At 41.7% G+C, this 22,396-nt stretch overlaps 1 pseudogene; it reads right to left on the bottom strand.

Moving 5' to 3' along the window:
- LOC130283156 (interferon-induced protein with tetratricopeptide repeats 5-like) overlaps positions 1-21,634 on the bottom strand; it is a 37,217-nt pseudogene extending 15,583 nt beyond the window's left edge.
- Positions 21,635-22,396: the final 762 nt, after the last annotated feature.

Here is a 22,396-nt window from a genome sequence, read left to right as displayed (position 1 = left end):
GCCTATTAGTACGCAGGAAAATCTTTTTTTTTTTTTCTTTAATGCACCGGCAGGTGTATATCGTGTGGTGTAACACTGAATTTAGCACAAAGACAGAAAAAAGGTAGTATATGGCAGGCTATTTGCTTGCATGTAGGCCCTTTGCAATGATAAGGCCACTGAAAAAGCGTATTTGTATGCAGGAAAAACTTTTTTTTCCCTTTCATACACCAGCAGGTGTATAACGTGTGGTATAACACTGAATTTAGCACAGAGACAGAGTAACAGGTGAAAAATGGTAAAAAGGCACTAAAGTCCACACTAATATGACTTATTTCTGAACAGCAGCATGACCCAACTGGACAGCACCACAGAATTCTTTTTTTTTACAGGGATTAAACCCTAAATTGCACTCTGTCACACAATTGTGAGAATCAGATTTGTGGAGCAACAGAAAAAACTCAATTGGGCTGAAAAAAGAGGAGATTAGATGCTCCATACAGATAAAACATCTGTGAGATCTATGACGCAGGTAACTGCTATGCAGCACCTCTATGCCTGCCATATGGAGTAAGGAGAATACGAGGTTTTGCTAGAATCGTTCTCTGTCAGAACTGCAGCAACACTGTGCCCTGTATCTTTCCCTAATGCTGATGTCACCGCTACTCGTAGTGGTCGGATGATGTATAACGCCGTTGTATGCGATCAGCACACAGACATGCAGTCACTTCCTTTCCCTATCTCGTGTGGAGAAGATATGACCAGAGGGAAGATGGCCGCCGATTATATAGGGCTGTGACATCACAGGGGTCAGTGAACACTGATAGGCTGCATCTGACATGTGATTCAGGGTCAGCCCGCCTACCTTGATTCCTGAGCCAGCATCCCACCCTCCCATGGTGCCTTGCCCCATGTACTGACATGTGGAGGTCTAAAACAGCCTAGAACGCAAGAAAATGGAGTTTAATAAAGCGATTTGTGCGATCGAATCGTGACGAAGTTCGTATTCGATCAGAATCAAAATTTTCTTGAAATTCGTAACGAATTCGGGTTCGTCACATTTGATTCGCTCATCTCTAGTAGTAGCAGCAACGCATTTTAGGCACACACATCTATCATACACACATATCATACATACAAACTTCACACATACATACACTTATCATGCATACACAAATCATACATACATCCGTCTAGCTAACACACATCTATCATACAGTATATACTTCACACATAATACATACATACACACAAATCATACATACACGCATCATACATACATGTGTCTGGCTTGCACATATCTATCATACATACACACATTATACACATATACGCATAATACATACATGCACACATCATACAATCATACATACATAAATCTAACTTACACAAATCTATCATACATACACATATCATACATGCATTACATACATACACACATCATACACACAAATCATAAATACATACAGACATCATACATACACACACATCATGCATACACATATCATACATACACCCGCCGCTGCCACCCCACATCATACATTACATACATACACACATATATGCACATCGTACATATACAAATACATATATACACATCATACAGAGGCAAAATGTCCAGCGCGAATATCAAAGAACAGGATGTTTATTCCAATAAAAGCCACAAAGACCAGGAGAACATGACACATCATACATACACATATCATACATACACCCGCCACTGCCCCCCACATCATACATTACATACATACACACACATCATACATATACACATACACACATGTGTATGTATGATGTGTGTGTATGTATGATGTGTGACACATCATGCATACACATATAATACATACACCCGCCGCTGCCCCCAACGTCATAGATTACATACATACACACATCACATATACACACACATCATACTCATACACACATCATGCATACACACACATCATGCATACAAATTTCATGAAAAAAAACTTTAAGATTTAGCATTTTTCTAAATTTGAAATGCTCTGCTTATATGGAAAATGGTCATTTCAAATAAATGACGTATTGAGTCACATATACAATATATCTACTTTATGTTGGCATCATAAAATATATATGTCTTAAATTTTTGAGGACATTAGAGGGCTTCAAAGTTTACCGGCAATTTTCCAATTCTTCCCAAAAATTTCTAAATCACAATTTTTCAGGGACTAGTTCAGTTTAAAGTGAATTTGAGGGACCCTTATGTTATGAATCCCCCTAAATAACCCCCTTATAAAAACTGCACCCCTCAAAGTATTAAAAAGGACATTCAGAAAGTGTGTTAACATATTAAGGTATTTCACAGAAATAGTAGCAAATTGAAGGAGAAAAGTCAAAACCTCAATTTTTAAAACTAGTATGTTTTTGTTGCTCCAATTTTTTGTTGCTTTTCATTTTTACAAGGAGTTAATGGAGAAACTCACCACAAAATGTGTGACCCAATTTCTTCTGATTCTAAAAACACCCCATAAGTGGATGTAAAGTGTCGTGCGGGCACGCAACAGGGCTTGGGAGGAAAGGAGCAACTTTAGGATTTTGGAGAGAGGATCTGTCTTGGATAAAAGTTGGGGGCCATGCCCCATTTTTTTAATTTATTTTTATTTAAATATTTATTTTCCAACTGCACATACAATTACAAAATAAGATAATCATCAAATTCTCTTATTCATTACAATTTGCTTTCCCATGTCCCTCCCACCCACCCCTCCACCCCACGAGAACATCTGACAAAAAAAAAGAGGGAAGAAAACAGCCCTATCTAATAATTATTCTTCAGGATTCATATATCTCTCTCTATTCTCTTTCACAGCTATTCCAAATCCTGCTTAACCGTTCATGTTGTTTTTTTTCCCTTACACAGTATTCCAATGTACACTACTTGGAACCCTTGAAGACATCCAAACCATCAAAACAAGTAAAAAAAAGAGTTTTCGTAGAAGATCTCCTTGCTCCCTAGGACCTTCCTGGATACCCAATAACACCTGTAGGGGTCAAAACTCATTCTCAAGCTGTAATCTCATTTTAATTTCAGCCAGTATTTCTTGGCAAAATGTATTCATCTCCACACATGACCACATAATCTGCTCCCTCTACCCCACATCTGGGACACTTATCATCTCTCCAGTGATCTATTTTCTTTAACCTTACCTGAGTGCAATATACACCTTGCAGAATGTTTAATTTGACTAATCTATATGAATTATTTATTGAGACAGTTACAACATTCCCAAGCGCTGCCTTCCATTGTACCTCCATGATTGATCCCATTTCTTTTAAAATTTTCTTTTCCATTTTTTGTGACTTCCAACCGTAATTTTTTCTATAATCGAACCATACTTTTCTTATCTAAACCTTCCAGTGTTGTTAAATCATCAAATATAGTGTGATGTATAATTAAAAAAAAAAACTCAATTCTTTAGTGGATCTATGTGCACTTTGTATTTGAAAAAATCTAAATCTATCTATGTCTTGTAAACCAAACTCCTGAAATTCTTTAATTGACTTCAAACCATTCACCCCAATAATGTGTCCAATTTCCCTAATTCATCTAGCCTCCCAAAACACCGGGTCGGGAACGGTCAAAAACTCACTCAGCCTTAGATTATGCCAAATAGGCGTGAATTTAATACCCCCTTTTATCTTACACATTTTCCTTTTAACCCCTTAAGGACTTAGCCCTTTTTCACCTTAAGGACTCGGCCGTTTTTTGCAATTCTGACCACTGTCACTTTAAACATTAATAACTCTGGAATGCTTTTACTTATCATTCTGATTCCGAGATTGTTTTTTCGTGACATATTCTACTTTAACATAGTGGTAAAATTTTATGGTAACTTGCATCCTTTCTTGGTGAAAAATCCCCAAATTTGATGAAAAAAATGAAAATTTAGCATTTTTTGAACTTTGAAGCTATCTGCTTGTAAGGAAAATGGATATTCAAAATATATTTTTTTTGGTTCACATATACAATATGTCTACTTTATGTTTGCATCATAACATTTATGAGTTTTTACTTTTGGAAGACACCAAAGGTTTTCAAAGTTCAGCAGCAATTTTCCAATTTTTCAAAAAATTTTCAAACTCGATATTTTTCAGGGACCAGTTCAGTTTTTAAGTGGATTTGAAGGGTCTTCATATTTGAAATACCCCATAAATGACCCCATTATAAAAAACTACACCCCCAAAGTATTCAAAATGACATTCAGTCAGTGTTTTAACCCTTTAGGTGTTTCACAGGAATAGCAGCAAAGTGAAGGAGAAAATTCTAAATCTTCATTTTTTACACTCGCATGTTCTTGTAGACCCAATTTTTAAATTTTTGCAAGTGGTAAAAGGAGAACATACACCCTTCAGGGAATGTAACATGGGATAAAGTGAGCCTTAATACCCCACAGGTGTTTCATGACTTTTGCAAATGTAAAAAAAATAAAAATAAATTTTACCTAAAATGCTTGTTTTCCCAAAAAATTTACATTTTTTAAAAGGGTAATAGCAGAAAATACCCCCCAAAATTTGAAGCCCAATTTCACCCAATTCAGAAAACACCCCATATGGGGGTGAAAAGGGCTATGCTGGCACACTACCGGTCTCAGAAGATGAGTAGTCACATTTGGCTTTTTGGAAGCAAATTTTGCTCTGGGGGCATGCCGCATGTAGGAAGCCCCTATGGTGCCAGGACAGGAAAATAAAAACCCACATGGCATACTACTTTGGAAACTAGACCCCTCGGGAATATAACAAGGGGTTAAGTGAACCTTTATACCCCACAGGTGTTTCACGACTTTTGCATATGTAAAAAAAATTTTAACCTAAAATGCTTGTTTTCCCAAAAATTTAACATTTTTAAAAAAGGGTAAAAGCAATAAATACCCCCCAAAATTTGTAACACAATTTCTCCCGAGTATGGCGATAGCACTTATGTGACCCTAAACTGTTGCCTTGAAATGCGCATTTGAGGCCTAAATTAGGGACTTGCATAGGGGTGGACATTGGGGTATTCTACGCCAGTGATTCCCAAACAGGGTGCCTCCAGCTGTTGTAAAACTCCCAGCATGCCTGGACAGTCAGTGGCTGTCTGTTAATACTGGGAGTAGTTGTTTTGCAACAGCTGGAGGCTCCGTTTTGGAAACAGTGGCATACCAGACGTTTTTCATTTTTATTGGGGAGGGGAGGGGGGCTGTGTAGGGGTATGTGTATATGTAGTGTTTTTTACTTTTTATTTTATTTTGTGTTAGTGTAGTGTAGTGTTTTTAGGGTACAGTCGCACGGGCAGGGGTTCACAGTAGTTTCTCGCTGGCAGTTTGAGCTGCGGCAGAAAATTTGCCACAGCTCAAACTTGCAGCCGGATACTTACTGTAAACCTCCGCCCATGTGAGTGTACCCTGTACGTTCACATTGAGGAGGGGGGAACATCCAGCTGTAGCAAAACTACAACTCCCAGCATGCGCTGACAGACTGTACATGCTGAGAGTTTTAGTTTTGCAACAGCTGTAGGCACACTGGTTATGTATCACTGAGTTTGTGACCTAACTCAGTGTTTCACAACCAGTGTGCCTCCAGCTGTTGCAAAACTACAACTCCCAGCATGTATGGTGCATGCTGGGAGTTGTAGTTTGCAACAGCTGGAGGAACTACGGTCGTGAAACACTGAGTTAGGTAAAAAAAACTCTTGAGTTTCACAACCAGTGTGCCTTCAGCTGTTGCAAAACTACAACTGTCAGCAGTCACCGACAGCCAACGGGCATGCTGGGAGTTGTAGTTATGCAACCAGCAGATGCACCACTACAACTCCCAGCATGCACTTTAGCTGTTTGTGCAAGCTAGGAGTTGTAGTTATACAACAGCTGAAGGTACACTTTTCCATAGAAAAAATGTGCCTCCAGCTGTTGCAAAACTATAAGTCCCAGCATGTCCATAAGGGAATGCTGGGAGTTGTGGTGGTCTGCCTCCTGCTGTTGCATAACTACAGCTCCCAGCATGCCCTTCTTGCATGCTGGGAGCTGTTGCTAAGCAACAGCAGGAGGCTGTCACTCAGCACTAACTGCTGATCCACGCCGCCGCTGCAGGTCAGTCCCTCGCCGCCGCTCCTGGGGCCCCGAACCCAACAGGGTCGCCGGGGATCAGGGTCCCCAGCTGCTGGGGTCCTTGTCCCACACCCAATCACGTCCTCTGGAAGAGGGGCGGAGTGGGTTGCGGGAGTGACACCCGCAGCAGGTGCCCTGATTTGTCGGCCGGTAAACCGGCCGACGAAACAGGGCGATCGTGAGGTGGCACCCCTTGATCAACATATTAGCATAGGAAAATGATGGTGAAAGGGCATAGGATTCCAGTAACATTCCTAGATCCCCCTCTATATCTTTATTAATTAAATTTGGTTTCCCCGCCCATTCCCATTTCCTCTGTTTTATAGCAGATAATATCTGGGCCATAAAATATAGCCGAAAGGATGGCAGAGCACAGCCCCTTCCTCGCTAGGGGCTACCAATTTTAATCTTGCTCTTTTCATTCCCTATAAAAATGTATTCATTAATCTTTCAATTCAGATAAACCATTTATCAATTATCCAAATGGGGGAGTTATTTCAAAAGAAGAGAACTTGGGGTAAAACCACCATCTTCAATAACGTCATCCGATCGGTCACATTCAACGGCAGCTTATTCCAAATTCCAATTTTTTCTCCAACTTATTCAGCAAGGGTTTTAAATTCTCCTTAAAATAATCTAGAGGGTCAACCATTATTTAATTCCTAGATATTCGAGGGATCCTAATTCTCCCACCACTTGCATTCCCACCTCCGATTGATCTAACCTAAGGTCTATAGGAAGCACATATGATTTCATCCAGTTTATTTCCAATCCTGCTCTACCGCTAAACTCTTGAAAAACTTGCTTCAACCTTGGAATGACTCTCACCGGATCCTGCACATATAAAAGCAAATCATAAAAGCTATCTTGTCCTCTCCCCCCCCCACCCCGAGCTCCAAACCCACAAAGTTCCGACATATCTCTTAATATCATAGCAAGTGGCTCAATATAGAGGGAAAAAAGGAGGGGGGAAACAGGACATCCCTGCCGGGTACCCCTTAAAAGCTCAGAGGGGAACGTTAAGTCCTTCCCAAGCAACAGTCTAGTAGAAGAATGAAAAATACAGCAGCTTAATCATGTCGACGTACACTGGACCAAACCCAAATTTCCTCAACAGATCCCAGAGGAACCTCCACTCCACCCTGTCAAATGCCTTTGTGGTGTTTAATGAAAGAACGGAGCGGAGGTCCCCCGTACCGGACTGTATGTTAATAAAAGTGCATTCAAGATTGTCAAAGAGCCGCCTACAGGGCACAAATCCCGTCTGGTCTGTGTAGACCAGCCTACTAACTACACGCTTTAATCTGTTTGCCAAGATTTTTGCAAAAATTTTGGTATTTGCATTCAACAAAGATATTGGCCTGTAATTTTCCACCTTAAGGGGGGTCTTTATTCTTTTTAAGAATCAGAACCATCTGAGCTCCCAAAATTGAAAATGGCAACTTAACCTCACGGGTAGCTTCACTGTTAGTCTCCCACAATAAGGGAACGAGGACCTCTGCAAATCTTTTATACAGCTCAAATGGGAGACCATCTGGTCCAGCTGCCGAACCTGAAGGGGAAGATCTAATAACTCCAGCTATTTCTTAGCTCCATATATTCTCTCCCAAACTCTGTAATTTCAGGGAGTCTGATTTGATTTTAATATTCCTCGATTTCTTCCTCTGAAACATGCAACTCGGAGGTGTACATTTTTGAGAAAAAAGAGACTACAGTTTGTTGTATCTGTTGGGGGTCATTGACTACCTGTCCCATTTGATTCATAATACTATTTAACCCTGATCTCTCACCTTGAGCTTTTATTACTGAAGCCAAAAGCGCCGAGTTCTTTCCAGTCTTTGCAAATTGTCTCTGTCCCAAAAAAACTACCGATTCTGCGCCCTTTCCTCCTGGTACCTAGCTAATTCCTCTTGTGCAACATTAAGCAAAAAAAAAATTCTCATTTTTTTAACTCTCATATTCCTTCATTTGGGACTCTACCTTTCCCGCCAACAAAGTTTCCTTTGCTCTAAACCCCCTTTTTAGATATCTTATTTCTTTAACCCCTCAACGACCAAGGACGTATATTTACGTCCTTGGCCGGCTCCCACGATATAACGCGGGGTCACGCGGTGACCCCGCGTCATATATCGGGTCTGTCCCGGCATGTATCTGAAGCTGGGACCTGGGGCTAATAGCGCACGGCAGCAATCGCGGTGCCGCGTGCTATTAACCCTTTGGACGCGGCGTTCAAATTTGAACACCGCGTCTAAACCGAAAGTGAAAGTTGCCCGGCTGCTCGGGACCACCGCAGTGAAAATGCGGTGTCCCGATCAGCTGGGACACGAGCGGAGGTCCTCTTACCAGTCTCCGACGTGTCCCCTCGGTGATTGATTGCTCCAAGCCTGAGATGCAGGCTTGAGCAATCGACCTGCGATAACCCTGATCAATGCAAAGCTATGGCTTTGCAGTGAACAGGGTATAAGATCAGTGTGTGCAGTGCTATAGGTCCCTATGGGAGCTATAACACTGCAAAAAAAAAAGTGTAAAAAAAGTTAATAAATGTCATTTTACCCTTTCCCTAATAAAAGTTTGAGTCACCCCCCTTTTCCCATAAAATAAATGTAAAATGTAAAACATGTAAATAAAATAAATATAAACATGTGTGGTATAGCCCCATGCGTAAATGTCTGAACTATAAAAATATATATCATTAATTAAACCGCACGGTCAATGGTGTACGTGCAAAAAAATTCCAAAGTCCAAAATAATGTATTTTTGGTCACTTTTTATATCATGAAAAAATGAATAAAAAGCGACCAAAAAGTCCGATCAATGCAAAAATGGTACTGCTAAAAACTTCAGATCACGGTGCAAAAAATGAGCCCTCATACCGCCCCATAAGCAGTAAAATAAAAAAGTTATAGGGGTCAGAAGATGACCATTTTAAACGTATACATTTTTCTGCATGTAGTTATGATTTATTACAGAAGTACGACAAAATCAAACCTATATAAGTAGGGTATAATTTTAATCGTATGGACCTACAGAATAAAGATCAGATGTCATTTTTACCGAAAAATTTACTGCGTAGAAACGGAAGCCCCCAAAAGTTACAAAATGGAATTTTTTCTTCAATTTCGTTGCACAATAATTTTTTTTTCTGTTTCACCGTAGATTTTTGGGTAAAATGACTAATGTCACTACAAAGTAGAATTGGTGGCGCAAAAAATAAGCCATAATATGGATTTTTATGTGCAAAATTGAAAGGGTTATGATTTTTAAAAGGTGAGGAGGAAAAAACAAAAGTGCAAAAACGGAAAAACCCGTGGTCCTTAAGGGGTTAAACAAAACCCCCCTCATGTAGGTTTCAAGAGTGTCCCAGACCACAATTGTACTTACCAATCCTATGTTCGTCCTCCAGAACTGAGATATATCTACCACCAATCCCTCATCTCTAACCATTATGGTTAGCCAATGCGGGTTTAACCTGAAACTTCTGTTACCAGTGGTCCTACTACTCCCCAGGTTAACCTCTAGTACCTGCATTTCATGGTCAGATGTTGATTGAGGTTTATTTCTCATCTTTATCACCAACCTATTACCTGCCGAGTTACTCATACACATATCAATCCTCGAGGCATATTTATTTGCCCTATTAAAGCACGTAAATCCTTCCCGTAGACCATACGTCTCTCTCCAGATGTCAAACCACTGCACCTCTGTAATAAATTTCAAGATCTGTGTAATACCGGTCACAACAATATAACCCTGAAAGGTTAGATAAAGCCTCTGTAATACATGTGTCAAAAATAATAAAACATAACTTTTATTGTGTATTAGTTAATAAATAAAGGTGAGGATCACACGTTTTAAAAGCACAGTTCCACTGTAGTTCGTATACTCATAGTAGAAGGGACCAACAGGGTCCTCTTCGATGAAGCAACAGAGGTTGGTGGATCTGATTAATTTGCTGAACAATAGCCTACATCACCAACCGGTGTGTATCATAGGCTTGTATACATTGTGGTCAGACCTATTCCAGGTGTATATATCGCTAATGGTGTACTACATACATATATTCACCACTTGAAGGTGTAGTCCAGTGGTGAAAAACGTATTCCCTATCCTAAGAATAGGGGATAAGTTTCAGATCGCAGGGGGTCCGACCACTGGGGCCCCCCGTGATCTCTCGGTACGGGGGCCAGGCATGCCCCCTCAATACAACTCTATGGCAGAGCCGGAGGTTACCAAAGGCAGCGCTCCGGCACTGCCATAGAGTTGTATTGAGGGGGTATGTCTGCCGCCGCTTCGTGCGGTGGTCAACATGCCCCCTTTCCACGGGCTGTCGGGGCCCCATACAGGAGATCGCTGGGGGCCCCAGTGGTCAGACCCCCATTGATCTGAAACTTATTCCCTATCCCTAGGATAGGGGATACGTTTTTCACCACTGGATATCTCTTTTAAAGGTGATATTACATAACATTCGTTTGCTGACAACACCAGTGAATATGGTCTTGAGGGCTACTTAACCAGGTGCTTCCTCTAAATAGTAAGCACTCGAGTATATTGTTCTTTTAGCCTCTGTGTATAAACACCACTTATTTATGTGGTTGTTATTCAGATCCCCTATCCCATAAAATACTCAGATTGCCAGCCACTAGCACCTGCTGTGCACCACAGGTATGTGCTATATGGTATCTGGCTAGCCTATTAGAGCCTTTGCTTAAGTCTCAATTTAGCATTGGACCCAGTGGAATCGAAATTAAAACAAAGAACTGTCACACCCCGACATGTTTTGCCACTGGAGACAACTGACAGCATTGAATGTCTGAGCCAAATGAGCCTTTTTATATGGTGCTCTCCTGACATCACACTTGAAATGACCACTCATAACCTATAGAGCCAATCCATGAGCTCCTAACATATGCAGCCGCATCAAATAGCAACTCTCCATACTCCAGGTTCCGCTCCTAACCAATCTCAATGAAGGATCTTAAATCACATCACTCATTTACAAGGCGGCTATCCACTCACAATCATTTCCATATGGACCAATCCATGGCCGGGAAATGGTAAACATTCGCTTAGATTCCCCGGATCCATCTGACACCATCCACCATCCGGTCATGTGATCACCCACATGACCGCGCTCTTTACCTTCCGCCACATCAATTGTATCTCTATATATGCATGTGTGTCTGTCTATTCTACACTGCGTAGGTGCACACAGCTTCAACCTCCAGTTGATGTTAACTCCTTAATGCTCAGGTATTTATGCTGGATACTCATTCATACATATCTCCCCATATTCAATTGAGAGCTCTGTATTGCTGAGATGTGCACTAATATAAAACGATGGAATGTATGGGCAGATGGTCACGATTCCCAACAATATATATATATATAGTTGTTCATTTGTATCTAAATTTACATTAAAGTTTACATTAAATAATTATATTTGTCCATATCTTTGAGTGAAAGCCAGAATTTTATTATATATTTTAACCCCTTAAGGATGTTTTTCCATTTTTGCTTTTTAATTTTTTCCTCATCACCTTCTAAAAATCATAATGCTTTCAATTTTGCACATAAAATTCCATATGATGGCTTATTTTTTGTGCCACTAATTCCACTTTGCAGTGACATTAGTCATTTTACCAAAAATTCCACAGTGAAACGGAAAAAAATTCATTGTACGCCAAAATTGAAGAAAAATTTTCATTTTGTAATTTTGGGGGCTTCTGTTTCTACGCAGTGCATTTTTCAGTAAAAATGACACCTTATCTTTATTCTGTAGGTCCATACGGTTAAAATGATACCCTACTTATGTAGGTTTGATTTTGTCGTACTTCTGAAAAAAAATCATAACTACATGCAGGAAAATGTATGCGTTTAAAATTGTCATCTTCTGACCCCTATAACTTTTTTATTTTTCCACGTATGGGCCGGTATCGGTACCATTTTTACAATGATCAGACTTTTTGATCGCTTTTTATTAATTTTTTTATGGTATAAAAGATTACAAAAATACGCTATTTTGGACTTTGGACTTTGTGCCGTGCGCTATCATAAGCAGCCGGGACTGACCCGGTGTGATGCGGGGTCACGGCGTGACCCCTTTTTAAACACTGGGACCAGGCGCAGGGCATTCAGGTACGCCCTGCGTCATAAAGAGGTTAAGGTGTTATCTAAATGGGAACCACATATTGTTTTTCTTTATGGAAAGGAAAGGTGACATATCTCCCTTATTCGTACAGAGGTGTGGTTATTTTGCAGGTAAGTAGGTTCAAAAAATGAATCTAGAAATATGCTTCTTCACAATCCTATGTTCATAATGCACCATATTATACTCATTAGACACAACATGACATATGGCTGGTAGTCTATATTCCTCTATCTTATACAGCTCTATACATCAGTATTAATTGTTCTCTCGTCCAAATGTCCTACCAGTTTTATTACTCTGCATGAAATTAGATTCCAATTTTTAAATAAAGGCTATATAGTTGAATCCCTCATTGAGGCCCTGGGAATTCAATGTCTTCAGCCAAAAAATCCATTTTGACTCCTATTTTAACAGGATTTTATCTACATTCCCGCCCCTTGGGCCAAGTCTAATTTGTCATAGGCCCCAAAACCGTAGAACACTGGGGTCATTTCTGTGTACATCTCTAACATGGCGAGTGATAAGTGTCTCAGCCCCTGTCCGAATGCCACTTAGATGTTTCGAGATACGTCGTCGGAACTCTTGCAGGGTCTTGCCCACATATAATTTTGGGCATGTACAGGCACATATGTACACTATGCCCACACTCTTACAATTTACAAAATTGTATAGTTTGTACACCCTGCCATGCGCAGGATTCACAAACTCTTTTCGACGAGTTACGTATGTACAAATTGAGCATTGGCCACCGGGGCAAATACCCTTTTTTTTTTTTAGCCATGTTTCTTTTTTCTGCATGCTGAAATGACTATGAACAACCATATCTCTTAGATTTGACCCCCTCCGATAGGTGACACTGGGGTAAATATGTATCACTGTCTTCAAATCTTCATCTGTGGTGAGTATCAGCCAATACCTTCTAATAATTTTCATGACCTGGTCTGATCTATAGTCAAACGTGCCAATACAGTGAATAATTTTCTGTCTTTGGTCATCCATTTTTTAATTGTCTCCTTTCAATAGGTCCACCCTTAGTGTATTTCTAGCTTTACGGAAGGCTCTCTTTAAATGTTTTTTCGGGTAACCCCTATCCTCGAATCGCCTCATCAATTTCTGAGATTCTGATTCAAAGGTCTTCTCCTAAGAGCAATTCCGTTTCACTCTCAGGAATTGACCCACTGGAATTCCTCGTTTCAAAGGTGTCGCATGCCAGCTTCCCCATTCTAGAAGACTGTTCACTGCTGTATCTTTTTGAAACATCGACGTCTGAATGCAGTCGCTATCGTTGATCTGAATGGCGAGATCCAAAAAGTTGATGGAATTTTATCCAAATTCAGATGTAAACAACATCCTATCTGGTTGTGATTTAAAACCAAAAGAAACTCGTGAAAAAGTTCCCTACCACCATCCCACAAAATCAAAATGTCATCGATAAAACTCGTGAAAATATTCTTTTTAGTGAATACTATAGTGTCTTCCGACCACCCAAGAAATAAATTTGCGTAAGTAGGTGCCCAAACCGTGCCCATTGCTGATCCCTTTATTTGGTGATCAAATTGTCCTTTAAATGTGAAAAAATTATGAGTAAAAACATAACTTACTAGTGGGCCGGAATTTAGCAGTATGGCTGTGTAATACCGGAGGACCTATAAGATGCCCCAGCAGATCTATCTATCTCTACATTCATTACTGAATTAAAATCTTCCATAAGGAATAACGATAGCTCGTGTCTTGCATTGATAAACTCCAGAAGTGCAATAAGGACATCCGCGGCATTAACCCCTTGGATTCCTACTTCTTGGCTCCACAAAACTAAAGTCAAGTCCAGTCCTGGCTGGCCCCATCCCAGGTAAGCACCTTATCATCACAAACAAATCCCTGGTGAAAGCTGTGGCATTAATCCACAGATGGTTTCCTCTCAGCTCCGCAGCCCCCCATCCTGGCTGGTCACATCCCAGAGCACATACGCAGGCAAGGAGCCCTATCAAACCTGTGACTCCCCCTCACCCCCTCACTTATTCATACTTTTTCCAGTCGTTACTCTGCATCATCCAGGCATTCAATAAACCCTCCAACACCCACCAACCTGCCTGCAGCTCTACTCCTGGCTCATTCATATTATTCCTTTCATGCTCGTAGTTCGCCGGCAGCTTCAGGAGCCGGGTGCAGCTTGTCCTCAGAGTGCGCTGGAGAGTCCATCCCTTGCTCCCGCTGGTAGGAGCAGCATTCACCCGGCATCTGCTCAGGGAGAGATGAGGGAGGCGGGGGAGGAGGAGCCCGGGAGGGGCCGGAGCAGTGCAGCTCATGTCATACCGCACGGAGAGCTTTCCCCCAAGACCACTGGGCATGTCTTTTTTACAAAGCCCCTGTGCTTCCAGGACAGTGGACACCCCCCTCCACATTTGACTCCATTTTAGAAACTACACCCCTCAAGAAAAGTGATAAGGGGTACAGTGAACATTTACACCCCACTGGTGTATGACAGATTTTTGGAACAGTGGGCTGTGCATATGAAAAATTAAATTTTTCATTTTCACGGACCACTGTTTCAAAAATCTTTCAGACACATGTGGGGCATAAATGCTCACTGCACCCCTTCTTACATTACTTGAGGGGTGTAGTTTCCAAAATGGAGTCACATGTGGGTGTTGTTTTGCGTTTATGTCAGAACCACTGCAACTATCAGCCACCCCTGTGCAAATCACCAATTTAGGCTGTAAATGTACATGGTGCTCTCTCACTCCTGAACCATGTTGTGCACAGAGCACTTTACCTCCACATATGGGGTATTTCCGTACTCAGGAGAGATTGTATTTAACATTTTGGGGGTCTTTTTTTTTTCCTTTTACCTCTTGTGAAAATTAAAAGTATTTAAAAAATGTAATTTTATTTCACTAACATGCTGATGTAGCCCCCAACTTTTCTTTTTCATGAGGGGTAAAAGGAGCAAAGGCCCCCAAAATGCATAGTACAATTTGTCCGGAGTACAGAAATACCTCATATGTGGCCCTAAACTGTAGCCTTATAATATGACAGGGCTCTGGATTGAGAGAGCGCCATGCACATTTGAGGCCTAAATTTGGGATTTGCATAGGGGTGGACTCGGAAGCAAGTGTTAATCCAACAGGTAGCCATCAGCTGTTGCAAAACAACAACTCCCAGGATGCCTGGACCATCAGTGGTTGTTCGGCCAGCTGGAGGCTCCATTTAAAAAACACTGCCGCACAAGTAGTTTTTAATTTTTATGGGGGGGGGAAGGAGGAAATTGTGTAAAGGTGTGTGTATATGTAGTGTTTTACCCTTATATTTTGTGTTAGTGTAGTGTGGTATAGTGCGGTGCTTTTACTGTACAAACACATGGTCGGGTTTATGAGTTTACCACTACAAGTTCGAGCGAGGGCGTATTTTCCGCAACTCAAACTCGAGAAACTTACTGTAAAGTCACCCATGTGCCTCCAGCTGTGGCATAACTACAACTCAGCCGAAGGGCATGCTGGGAGTAGTAGTTATGCAACAGCTTGAGGCACACAACTACAAATCCCAGCATGTCCTTTGGTTGTCGGTGCATGCTTGGAGTTGTAGTTATGCCACAACTAGAGGAAAAAAGGCGCCACTGGCTATTGCAAACTACAACTCCTAACATACACTGACAGCCAAAGGGAATGCTGGAAGTTGTAGTTATGTGCCTCCAACTGTTGCATAACTACAAAGCCCAGCATAAAAAAGTGTGCCTCCAGCTGTTGCATAACTATAACCCAGAGCATGCCCTAACAGCCGAAGGGCATGCTGGAAGTTGTAGTTATGCAACAGCTGGAGACACACAACTTCTACTCCCAGCATGCTCTTTGGCTGTCCGTGCATTCTGGGAGTTGTAGTTATGCATAACTGCAACTTACAGCATGCATGGACAGTCAAAGGGCATTTGAGCCATGGTGGATATTCTGCAACTCAAACTCGGAGCGGGAAACTTACTGTAAAGTTGCCTGTGTGCCTCCAGCTGTTGCATAACTACAACTCCCAGCATGCCCTGACAGCTGGGAGTTGTAGTTATGCAACAGCTGGAGCCCTCACCTCCTGCTGCTGCCCAGATCCTGCCACCACTCTCTTGCTCTTGCCACTGCCACCATCTTGCTCCTGCTGCCGCCACTGAATACCACTGCTGCCGCCACTGAGTCCTACTGCTGTCGGTGAGTCCCCCATGTCGGTCCTGTCTTCCGTGCACCAGCCCCCCCCCCTCCTTTTGGACTAGGGGCAGAGAAGGTGCACCTTCCAGCAGGAGCCGTGATTGATTGGTCGGTCCCACCAGTGCCACCTCAATTCTGTTGGCCAAGGGTGATTGGTGCTGTCTCACACTTATTTTCCAGGTCACCGGAGACCCAATTGGCCTGGAAAAGCCGTGATTGCACCCCTTCACTATATGTCGTCTTTCTTGTACCTGTTGTATTGATGTATCTTCAATATAGTTACACTGAAGCAGAGAAGATTTGCAGGTGAGTGCCCTGTTTAGTCAAATCTATGGACAGTATGAGTTTAACCCCTTAAGGACCGGGGTTTTTTCCGTTTTTGCATTTTCGTTTTTTGCTCCTTGTCTTTAAAAAATCATAACTCTTTCAATTTTGCACCTAAAAATCCATATGATTGCTTATTTTTTGCGCCACCAAGTCTACTTTGTAATGACATCAGTCATTTTGCCCACAAATCTACGGTGAAACGGAAAAAAAATCATTGTGCGACAAAATTGAAAAAAAAAAAACACCGTTTTGTAAATTTTGGGGGCTTCCGTTTCTACGTAGTACATTTTTTGGTAAAAATTACACCTTATCTTTATTCTGTAGGTCCATACGATTAAAATGATACCCTACTTATATAGGTTTGATTTTGTCGTACTTCTGGAAAAAATCATAAATACATGCAGGAAAATTAATACGTTTAAAATTGTCATCTTCTGACCCCTATAACTTTTTTATTTTTCCATGTATGGGGCGGTATGAGGGCTCATTTTTGGCGCCGTGATCTGAAGTTTTTAACAGTAGCATTTTTGCATTGACAGGTCTTATTGATCGCTTTTTATTCATTTTTAAATGATATAAAAAGTGACCAAAAATGCACTATTTTGGACTTTGGAATTTTTTTGCGCGGACGCCATTGACCGAGCGGTTTAATTAATGATATATTTTTATAACTTGGACATTTCTGCACGCGGTGATACCATATATGTTTATTTTTATTTACACTGTTTTTTTTTATGGGAAAAGGGGGGTGATTCAAACTTTTAATAGGGTAGGGGTTAAATGATCTTTATTCACTTTTTTTTTTTAACTTTTTTTTTGCAGTGTTAAAGCTCCCATAGGGACCTATAACACTGCACACACTGATCTTTATCATTGATCAGTGGTTTCTCATAGGAAACCAGTGATCGATGATTCTGCTGCATGACTGCTCATGCCTGGATCTCGGGCACTGAGCAGTCATTCGGCGATCGGACAGCGAGGAGGCAGGTAGGGGCCCTCCCGCTGTCCTGTAAGCTGTTCGGGATGCCGCGATTTTGCCGCAGCTATCCCGAACAGCCCACTGAGTTAACCGGCAGCTTTCACTTTCGCTTTAAGCCGCGCGGCTCAGCTCTGAGCGCGCGGCTAAAGGGTTAATAGCGCGTGGCACCACGATCGGCGCTGCGCACTATTAGCGGCGGGTCCCGGCTTCACTATGACGCCGGGCCCGCCGTGATATGATGCGGGGTTACCGTGTAACCCCGCGTTATATCACTGGAGCAGGACCAAGGACGTACCTGTACGTCCTTGGTCCTTAAGGGGTTAATATATACTTATATTATATGCTTCCGTGGTAAGACTGAGGTCTGGGAGTGCGGAGTTAACTGGCTTGAGGATTAAGCGTACACTGCTGAGTGTGCATCATTTGGATGGACCTAAAATATTATTGTGGTCTATAAAAGTCGTAAAGCCATAGGAAGGGATTTCTGCTTTAGTTATTTATCTAAATATATCACCTGGCACCCAAGGCACATGTCCCATCAGCCCCATTGCTTCTGTAAAAGAAAGCACAATATATGACAATATTTAATTAAACAAACCAACCAACCCACGCAAATCTGCATTTCCTAATTATATTGATCCCGTGAGACTAAAGTAGATGTTTCCCAAATACATTGTAGCTGAGACTGGACATCAAACCAAGTAAAATATAAAGCACATGTCTACTAACATGTCAGATGGTAAAGGCATAGTGGAGGTTCATATATAAAAATGTAATAAAATGTTATTACCGTATATACTCGAGTATAAGCCGACCCGAATATAAGCCGAGGCCCCTAATTTTACCCCAAATACCCAGGAAAAGTTATTGACTCTACTATAAGCCTAGGATGGGTAATACATCATCCCCCCATGTCATCATCCAGACCCCCGTCATTATGATGAACGGGGGGGGCCCTTTCATCATCACCGCCTGTCAATCCCTTCAACAGTGGTCTTCAACCTGCGTACCTCCAGAGGTTGCAAAACTACAACTCCCAGCAAGCCTGGACAGCCATCGGCTGTCCAGGCATGCTGGGAGTTGTAGTTTTGAAACCTCTGGAGGTCCGCAGGTTGAAGACCACTGCGGCCTTCGTCATCATCCCCCCCCCCTACATCATCACCGCCTGTCAATCCCTTCATCAGTGGTCTTCAACCTGCAGACCTCCAGATGTTGCAAAACTACAACTTCCAGCCCTGAGTATTGTAGTTTTGAAACCTCTGGAGGTCCGCAGATTGAAGACTACTGCGGACTTTGTCATCATCCAGCCCCCCCCCCCCCCCCCCCTTTTGTTTTGTACTCACCTCCCCTCGGCTGGAAGTTAGGGTGAGCTGGTCCGGGCCATATGTGCTGCAGGGACCGTCCGGTGGGGATGGTTAGTCGTTGCGGACTGTCCTTTTTCACCAGGGGGCCCTCTTCTCCGCGCTTCGGGCCTGGACTAGTGACGTTGCCTTGATGACGACGCACGGGGATGTTGCATATGAACGTCCCTGTGCGTCATCGTTAAGGCAACCCGTTACTACTCCGGGGCTGGGCCCAAAGAAGAAGCCCCCCCCCGGTGAAAATGGACAGCCCGCAATGACTAAACTCGGCTTATACTCGAGTATATTTGGTAACCTCATTCTGTCAAGTTCTGTGCCCCTCCTGTTTCTGTAAAGGAGACGCTCTCTGAATACAATACAGTGAATTAGTATCTTGGCTTTAAAACCATGTAGCTCTCAGGGAGGGGTAGAAGGAGGAGAGAAGGGAGAAACGATACTGCTCAGTGTTACTAGAAAACAAAACAGACTGATGTTATTCAGCAGAGAATGGAAACTGAGAGCAGTGACGTTATGTTAGCAAACAGATTATGCAGAGGAAAGTTATTCCTGCAGTAAATGTATGCCTTTTCTTTATAAAAATCGCCCATGACTTGGAAAAATGCCTATTACGTATCCTCAGATATCTTATAAACAAATTTCTGTAATACATTTTCATTAGTTTCCGATCACATCTGATTGACAAATTTAATACAGGTCCACAGGACCCCCACGACCAGACATCTTATCCCCTATCCTTTGAATAGGGAATAAGAACTCTGGGGGTGGAGTACCCCATTAAGATGTAAATAATACTTCTGATAAATAATTGGTGCACAGTCAGGCAAATTACACTGTTCTACAGGTAAAAAGTTGCAAGCATGAAAACAGTTGTTCTTACATAATTTTGGGGTGCTAAAAATGAAGATAACATTAAAACATGTTCATTGGCTCTAGTTTCCATGATATAAGCAACAAACTAATGAAGTAAAGTTTATAAAAACTTACACCATAGATTACATAATCAGTATTGGTGACCAATAGAAAACCGCCAAGCGTACCAAGATGATGCAATATTAGCTAATATTACATCACCAAATTCTGTAAAAGTCACAGTATCTGTTGCTTGGCGAGTTAGGGTGGGTTCAAACTGCGTTTACTAACTAAGGGAATCGGCTCCCTTCTCATTCATCTAAATGAGCCGACCGGCTCATTTTTGCCCAATATTCGGTTTAGTGACCGGACTGAAAACCGCAGCATACCACAGCCTCCGGAGCTCCGTTGCACTCCGGTACAGGTGTTCGGTCCCCGGGCTGTATTCTTCTTACTTCCTGTTAGCCCGGCACATCACACGGAGCTTCAGCCTATCACCGGCCGCAGCGATGTCCCGTCTCGGCCAGTGATAGGCTGAAGCTCCGTGTAACGTGCCGGGTTAACAGGAAGTAAGAAGAATACAGCCCGGGGACCGAACACCTGTACCGGAGTGCACCGGAGCTCCGGGGGCTCGTTGGCAAGTAAGAGAAAGTGTGTTTTCTTTTATTTTGCAGCCCGGACGGGATAAAATGAAAAAAGTGCGCGCCGGACTACTCCTTTAATTTTAATAAAAAAATATGGGTTTATATATGCGTATTAAGTTTTGGCGCATTATTTGCCTGTTGTCCATTGCATGAAAACTAGAGCCAACTAACAAATTTCATCATAATATTTGAATTCAGCATGTGAAATTCATTAAGAAATGGCACATTTCCTTTCTGAAATAAAAAAAAATTTGAAAATTTGTAGAACAGTGTTATAGCTGAATACAACGTTGGTGCTTCAACCAATGTGTCTGTATGTCCAACTAGATGATATGTTTGGCTTCAAGGGTACCCGGCTCACTGCGCTGATCGCCCAGACAGGTAGATAGACTAAAACAAGTTTATTGACCAGAATGCAACGCGTTTCGCTGCGCATGCGCAGCGAAACGCGTTGCATTCTGGTCAATAAACCTGTTTAAGTCTATCTACCTGTCTGGTCGATCAGCGCCGAGAGCCGAGTTCCCTTGAAGCCAAACATCCAATTGCTGCATATGCTCTGGAGGGCAGCAGACGACTTACCTTATATACCTTTTCCATTGTTGTGTATGTACTTACTCAACCACCCAGGGTGAGCAACCAATTTATTTACTAAACTCACACTTTGGGTCCAAAAAATACTGTTCTATGGAGCGCTTATTTCCATTTCCATTGTCCAACTAGATGACATGTTCTAAAGCCATTTCTGTCTAAGGGAAACAGAGAGGTAAGACCACAGAGGGCAAAAGAGCACAAAGTACACTGAACAGATATAGTTGTGGTTATCCTAAATGTGTTAACGCAAAATTGTAATGTGATGCTATATGCCACACCCACCAATATAATGTACATAAGCAGCGAGGTGCACAGTATATGACTCGCTGCTCAGTAGTCTACTGTTTGCACAGGAGCAAAAAAAAAAAAATGGTTGCGCTACTCACAAATTTACCATCCATAGAAAGCAGATGTAATAGAGCCCAAAAAAGAATTCCATAAAAGGTAGCGTTACCTTACCCGCATAATAACTTGTTGGGCTTTAATATTTTTTCTCCTGTTTAAGTCACTGTATTTCAATATACTGTATATGCAATGCATTATAATTATGATGCAATGCTACAAAAAGTGAATGACAGAATTGCCAAATTTGAGGAATACATAATAAAGATGAAATAACATTTTATTCCAGAGAGCTATATATGGTTATGTTTTGAACCAGGTGTATTAATGGGGACGGTGGGAGAGGTATGAATCGACACCAAGATTTGTTCTAAAGAAAAGGGATATAGGAAGAAATCGAAAGACTAACCTTAAATGGGTATTCCAGGCAAAAACTTTTTTTTATATATCAACTGGCTCCGGAAAGATAAACAGATTTGCAAATTCCTTCTATTAAAAAATCTTAATCCTTCCAATAGTTATTAGCTTCTGAAGTTGAGTTGCTCTTTTCTGTATAACTGCTTTCTGATGACTCACGTCCCGGGAGCTGTCCAGCTCTTATGGGGATATTCTCCCATCATGCAAGGGATATTCTCCCATCATGCACAGCTCCCGTGAGGTGACATCATCATTGAGCAGTTAGACAGAAAACTTCAGAAGCTAATAACTATTGGAAGGATTAAGATTTTTTAATAGAAGTAATTTACAAATCTGTTTAACTTTCCGGAGCCAGTTGATATATTAAAAAAAAGTTTTTGCCTGGAATACCCCTTTAAGAGACTTTCAGTTCTTCAGAAATTGACTCTGACAATGGTGAAAGCACTGGATCTGAAAATGTTTTTCCAC

The sequence above is a fragment of the Hyla sarda genome, chromosome 7, assembly GCF_029499605.1.
Source record: "Hyla sarda isolate aHylSar1 chromosome 7, aHylSar1.hap1, whole genome shotgun sequence".
Taxonomy (NCBI): domain Eukaryota; kingdom Metazoa; phylum Chordata; class Amphibia; order Anura; family Hylidae; genus Hyla; species Hyla sarda.
The sequence above is the reverse complement of the archived record's forward strand: the minus strand, read 5'-3'. Positions and strand labels throughout refer to the sequence as shown.